The sequence below is a fragment of the Larus michahellis genome, chromosome 8 (genome assembly GCF_964199755.1).
Source record: "Larus michahellis chromosome 8, bLarMic1.1, whole genome shotgun sequence".
Lineage (NCBI taxonomy): Eukaryota > Metazoa > Chordata > Aves > Charadriiformes > Laridae > Larus > Larus michahellis.
This window is the reverse complement of record NC_133903.1, coordinates 35,128,809-35,136,013: the sequence shown is the minus strand read 5'-3', so window position 1 is coordinate 35,136,013 and position 7,205 is coordinate 35,128,809. Positions and strand designations below refer to the sequence as shown.

Sequence of the window (7,205 nt, the reverse complement as noted above, 5' to 3'; positions counted from 1 at the left end):
GGCATGGAAATGATAAGAGAAGTAACTTAACAAGCGCACAGATCAAGGTTTGTGCAATGTGCCTGTCTTTCAGCTAGGAAACAGACTGAAAACAACTCAGCAGACAGTGCAGATTTTTAACAATTATTGAGGCTTCTTCAAAAATACCCCTTGAAATGAACTGGAATCTTTCTACTGGCCACATCAAAGTAAGCTTTGGCATCCAGACCATTCCCATAATGGGCCCATACAGACCCAGAGCACAGAGAGAAAAGGCCCATGCAGTGTCTTCTACCGTACAACTACTTCTGATGAATTGCTTTCCGTTTAGACGTTCCTTTTTACCACGGCATTCTCTCAGCTCTTGGTAGCTTTTTCTCTTGAAAGTTTAGTTAAAGAAATGTACAAATTTCAGTTTTTAATCCTAACAGTAAAAATAGGTGAATCGACAAGGCTGAGTTACAGATTTACCATCTCTGTTAGTGAAGTTACATTTCCATTTCCCCACTTTGCACAAAGGCAAGTAGATCATCAGCAATGTATTCACGGCACTGTGAGAATAAAAGTGAGGGGTTTGCTCAATTAAGCCATTTACTACACTGCATAGCAAAATCTGTGGTTTCTTTAATTTAGGCCTATGACTTTCATAAACTGAATTAAGTGGAGGAGGGGACAAAGGTGGAAGGGAGCTTTTGACATTTTAAAAAGTATTTTAAGGGAGTGTTCTGGTCCCGTCCACATCAATCAACACTCCAGTCTCCCAGGTACCAGAACTTGGCATAGCTTTGCTGCAGTTTTATCACAGAATCCTCTAAAAGCCCAGCTGTGAACTTGATAGAGGAAAGGGAGTCTAAATTCTTCTACAACTTGGGCTGTCCACAGAGTGCTCCCTGAAGGGAATTTCGTAATGGATGGGATACATCATAAAGTAATACTTCACAGGACATTTGCTCTATTTTCCCTTACAAGTCTGGAGAAGAGCGAATTGAGAGAAGCTTATTTAATTTCCCATTTTAGTGGACCTTTGAGAAAGGTTCCTGAAGGGGCTTTGCAAGACCTGGGTAGGCTGAGGGAATCATCCTACAATTCTAGAAAAGTAGGTTTTAGGTTCCCCTCCTGGGATGGGAGGCAGCTATACACTTATGAAGAAGCGGAGAGAAAGGGAATGAATAACAGTTTAGGCAAATTCCTGTAGTCCTCGCTCAATTAAAACCTACTGCCTTGCATTTGTTGCTTAACTTCATACCTTAAAGAATTTGGGCCAACAATCCCACTTGTTTCAGAGGTTAAACAGACTTCCAGTTCCTTCCCTTTGCCCACTCTTATTTTCCTTTTTTTAAGTTGGACATTTTTGCCTTTGTTAATTTTCAAAGTGAATGAGATCAAGGCTTTTAGACATTTGTTCTGCATTTTTCAATGGCTCTTAAGGTGATGCCAAACCATGATCTGAAAAGTCCCATTACTTTAGGATTATAATACCATGTTTTCTGAGGTACTAAAGTGAAATGGATGCTTAAAATAATTCCAGAGAATTACATAGGATAACACAGGAAAATAACAATAAAAGAGCATTACTCCTGTTTCCAGTTCAGTTCCACACCAGCTGTTTAGCTCCGATCTACTGACAGCATGTTTTTAATAATTACAGTTTTTTACCAGTGACAGTGGACATAAATGTGGTCATAAGGTTAGAATGATGATGTGTTTTCTTTCAAATGTGTTATGTTGAAGCATTTCTATTTCCTTTTTGTTAAAAGGTATGCGTCACTTCAGTTTTAACTTGCTATGCACTAGGATATTCAGTTCTTTGCCACTCTTATAGTTGTAATTGCATGGTAGTGCATATAATCCATCCTATATGGACTTCTTGACTTGAGTCAAAAGAAGCACCCCAATGACATAGCAAATTTTTGGATCTTTCTAAAAACTTGCTTTGTACATACATCATTGGGAACCAATTAATACAGATGATGCATGTTGTATGATAATGTAATCATACATGATTTGTAATCATACATGATTCTAACATGTGAGTTAGAAGAAACTCCAAGCCTGACTTCGCATTTCTGATTTGTAGAATGCCAGAAGATACATTCCAGAGTCTCACTACATATCCACCCCTAAACACGATGTTTCCTATAAAAGGTGTCATTCATGACTAGATAATTACAAACCTTCCAGCACAGTATTAACATAATAATAACTAGTTGAGAGCAGTGTTAATTGTTCATTCATAGCTGAAGTCCTAAATTTCACATCCTGTGTCATATAAAACATAGCTGAAATTCCATGAAAAGAATGATAATTATAGAAAAATCAGGGAACAAATACACTACATAGAAAAATCCTTATCTGAACATTCTGATTACATATTGCTTCATTTTCAGGAGATCAAAAACAATTGCCACCCCCATTATCTTACTAAAGCATTATAAAACCTTATTGCAGTACAGAGTTATTATATAACAATTAATTTAAATGAGCAAATTGGATAAAAACTTTGTTTTGTGAATATTTGTCACTCCTCTTTAATGAGTCTTCACACTACAAAATTATTAATGTGGGATGCTACATGGACTCCATTCAACCTGCATCACAAATTTATAACAGATTATAAACTCTATAACATATGAATTGCATAATGACTTTGCACAAATTTGAATTAGGTATAATTCTGCTAGCTTCTGTGGAATTACTTCTATTTTATGAAGCATAAGTGAAGGAGATGCCTTCTATAGTAATTAAAATATGTCTGCTTGTTTCTTAATTCTTTACTGTTCAACCTTGAAAGACTTTAGCTTTAACAAAGGATTACTTGTTTGTTTTCAACAAACAAAATGATTGATGTTAGGATCGTATTTGACTATTAGTATGATGGAAATTACAGACCTCTCTAATTCAGTGCTGGACTGCTCATAACGTGAGATTGCATTAATACTGTACAATAATGTACCTTTGTCATTCTTTGGAAAATATACTACTTGTTCTGTGAAGCTAGCAAGAAAGGTAGTATTTGATTGTTGTTTGCTAAGCCATTACCAGTATATTCCTACTAAAACATGATTAATGGTATAATAAGAATTTTAAATTGTTATTTACTTGGACAGTAATGCAACTTTCCTTGTAGTTTCATTATAATCGAATTTTATACTAGCTATTTTGAAAAAAGAGAGGCTCCAGTACTTAACTAATTATGAGGCAGTTTCTGCTGTTGACAAAGAATGAAGTTCAGTCAAAACGTCCTTCAGCTTTTCTAATAAAGTGAGACTGTTTTATATCTTAATTTGATTCAGAGATTGTTTATGCATTTCATTTCTGCAGAGGGATAAGAGGGTTTTAGTCTGATGTTGTTTGTTTGGAACTGATGAAAATTGCTCTGTGGATCAGCTGCATATTGCTAATTCTTTCTAGGCCTATTGTCTGGGCAGGGTTTAATTGCAATGTACATCCTCTAACAGATTTCCTTGGGTTACCAACAGCTCAGAATTAACAAATGTGGTTTTTTCCTTCTTTTCTTTACCTTTTCTTGTTTTCTGAGGGCGATGTTTTTGCAGGGCTTCATATCTAACCCTGAGCTATGAAATAGGAATTCAGTTGTTAGGTACCAGCGCAAACCTGAATGGGAATTAGTCCACAAAGCAAAAATACTCACTCCTGGCAAAATGCTGTCATTAAAAGCAAACCTACATGTGCTAGATAATGTCTACCCTGGTTCTACGGTGAGGATGTGACAGGAAGGAAGCATTACCCTTCTTCTCCCTTCCGTGCTAATGAGCACTTCTCTTGATTCCTTTGGCACTCATTCAAGGAGACACCATACATTTTCTTACCTATCCCACCGACTACCATGTGTGGTTACAATTATAGAATTTGCTGAGGAGGGTACTAATATTACCTGCCCCCAAAAATATTTTCTGAACCAGAGCAATTTGTCTGTATTTCTCCCAGGCTATCTGTCCTTGCCTCCACCCTCTGTAGGCTTCCTTTTTCTGTTTGAGATCGTCCAGGAGGTCCTTGTTCATCCACGCAGGCCTGGTGTTTTTGCCTGACTTCCTCTTTGTTGGGATGCATCTCTCCTGAGATTAGAGGAGGTGATCCTTGAATATTAACCATCTTTCTTGGGCCCCTCTTCCCTCCAGGGCTTTATCCCATAGTACTCTGCCAAATTCTGTGTTTTCTGCTGCAGGTCATCTAGAATCCAGTTTTGTAAGAGCTGAAAATAACCAGCAAAATTGGTAAATGTTAATAGAACTGTAAATTCTGTGCTCCCTGCTCTATCATCAGCATTGATTTCTTGCATGGTTTCCAACAAGGAAAGGAATGAAAGAATAGGGAGAAGATAAGCAAGAGGAAAAATAGAAAGATATTTTATGCTTTAAAGTATCTCAGTAGGAAGAGAGCAGGTCTTGCGAGCAGAACCTTTTCTGTTCGCTTACGGCCAAAACATTATACCAGCCCCAACAAACCCATATGTGAGTTGAATAATAGGCTTTGATTAATATAATCTTAGACTAGACACTTCTGCAGGACAGTGTTATTAAAATTTTTAATATTGTTCACATTAAGCCTAGCTCTGCCTACATATACGTGCAGGCAGACACTATCCCATGATCAAAAGAGCCTTTAGAGTAACACATTAAGAAATACACAAAGACAAAGGGAGAGGGACAATTAAAGTGCAGTCTACTAATGGAATATATAGTGCTGTGTTTGAAAAATGCCTATGTATGCTTAAGTTCTAAAACATGATTGGAGAAATCTAACGGCAGCTAGATCCAATGGGAGTTTTACCACTGACTTTAAGCCTCATGGAGGCTTAGAAGTAGTATACAGTAAAAAGGATGCTAGTTTGCACATGCAGGGTGTAGCTTTTTCATCGTTAATATGGTGGTTAGCACTGTAGGAGGTATCATTACATACTGGGAGTTTTTTATAACTTTCAAAATTCTTTCTCTGTCTCTATTTTATGAATGGCCCTATTTACTCTTCCAGGAGTTGGGGAGAGCTGGGGCGGGAGGTGGGGAAGAGAGGGCACATTTCAGGTCTGAGCAGCAAACACTCAGCCCTGGCGTTTTGAGGTTCTGTGTGGGTCAGGTTCCATGTGGCTATTTTAATACTCTTTACAGGTAATGGGTACTACAAATTTAGCCCATCTCCAGTGGCTGGCACTCAGAAGTGAGAAGAGCTGCTTTTGGGTAGCCCAGTGAAGGAAAAGATCTAAAACATTTGCTAACAGACAGGCATTGTGTGTCTCACCAAGAACACTAGTACACAGTACATTCTGCCAAAGTTAGTACTGATACCATCAATGATATTTGTCTCACTCTTCCTAGTTGTAATTCCTACAAAACTTTGAACATAGCCTTTTCAGTATTTTTCATTCTTTTAAGGACCCCCCCCACCCTGTCTTTTCCATTACTTTAAAGGAAGGAAAAGGAAACCTGCTTGCAGTAAGTTGCTTTCTAAAATCCTGAGGATTTCATTCTCTAATTGATGACCCTTACAGAAACACGTGCCATTAAAGCAAGACATATAATCAATTCCATACTTCTGAAGTAGTGGGAACTAGTGAAAACAATAAAAATAGAGAGATAAATAAGTTCCTTTAAGCAAAGCTCAGCATAATCTTTCTGGTTAGTCTTGCCCGTAAGAAGGACTCATTTAGATTTTAGCTGTTAATCAGGAAGATATATCATGGGATTTTTTTTTAAGCATCGCATGATATTTATTTTTCCTGAAAAGAGTGGACTACAGTGAACCTTCTATTTCTGTTTCATCAGTTTCTGGACCTACATTTGTTCTAATAAAAAGTATAACGCTGCCAACTCAAACATCAGTGTGGTGAAACAGAGTTCCATTAAATGCACAAAACCCAACTTCCACACATAGAAATAAAGGAACTGAATGGGACTAACGGTGCCCCAAATAGCAAGGTACTCCTTCTGCTTTCTTCAGAGTCACAAGCCATTAGCAGTTCAAACTCAGTACTAAAAGGGAGACTCGCAGAAAAACTGAAAGGGAACTCCAAGGTGTGACAATGACAGAAAGATCTTGAGGATTTCTTGTGGTAAAGCAAGACCAAGGCTGCCAAAAGAGCTATTCAGGTCATTCTAAAGCCTTTTGTGTTACACAGTATCATAGTTACTAAATTCAATTCTATAACAAAAAAAATAACAACGATAAAAGAAGGTAGTATAACACCATTCTTTGCCTCACATACCTCTGCAAGTGCTTCCAGCCTTTTCAGTCAGACTTGTTTCAAGGACAGCTGACCACCAAGTAGTCCTTCCCTGTGCCAATAAGCCCTGTTTCTCTGCCAGTATGGGTGGAGCTCCTGTGTAAAGCAATCTTCTCCCTGTGGGAGACTGTACCAGTCTTTGTGAGGGTGGCATGACTGACCCACTTTCTCTGGAAAGCATCTCAGCACAAGTCCTGTGAGTATATTCCAGAGCTCCCTTGTTCCCTGTTCACCCAAGAAGCAATTCCTTGGCAGCTTCCCCCTGTGCTTCACCCAGTCTGCACTGACTGTCTCTCTCAGGGGCTCCTTCTGCGTATGCTGCTGCTAAGCCTAGTGACGGGGAGGCAGCTGTCAATAATGCGGAAAGAAACCTGGGGTGCGATTTTCAGCTTTTATGTGTGTCCAAGAAATTAGGCAAGAAGCTTGATACATTTTTCCAGTAATGGCAAAGTAGGCTGGGAAGATCTCAAAGAATACAAGATCAAATATAATAATTGTCCAGGTGTTCAGCAACAGTAACGTAAGCACCACTGATGATGTTGCTGGTATTCTCTCAACAACAAAACTAGCTGCTGAGAATTTGCAGCTCAGGCCTAGCAATATTCTAGCCAGTACTATCAGGCATGAGGTAGGGCAGTATGCTCATCCCATGTTTACTGAGAAGTAATTTCTTTACATAGCAATGAGCATGAATGAACAACTCTGCCCCAGCGATTTTGCCTAAGAGAATCAAAAAAGGCCATATACATGTATGCTGTGAGAGAAGATGAAATGAAAGATGGAAATAGGAAAAAGTAAGTTATAGAAGTTTTGCTTCCCTTCAGAAATTCTTCTTAGTGGCTACAGTGCGCTTTGGCTTGAGCATCTCAGTGAAATCATAGAATCATAGAATGGTTTGGGTTGGAAGGGACCTTAAAGATCATCTAGTTCCACTCCCCTGCCATGGGCAGGGACACCTCCCACTGGACCAGGTTATAAATAGTTATGT

General features: G+C 38.6%; 1 long non-coding RNA gene across 1 annotated transcript; it reads right to left on the bottom strand.

The window, feature by feature from the left end:
- Nucleotides 1-3,874: 3,874 nt before the first annotated feature.
- LOC141747406 (uncharacterized) lies at nt 3,875-6,294 on the bottom strand. Its single transcript, XR_012588718.1, has 2 exons — nt 6,200-6,294; nt 3,875-4,192 (listed from the first exon to the last, which is right to left on the bottom strand). It is a non-coding gene; the product is annotated as an uncharacterized LOC141747406 (long non-coding RNA).
- Nucleotides 6,295-7,205: the final 911 nt, after the last annotated feature.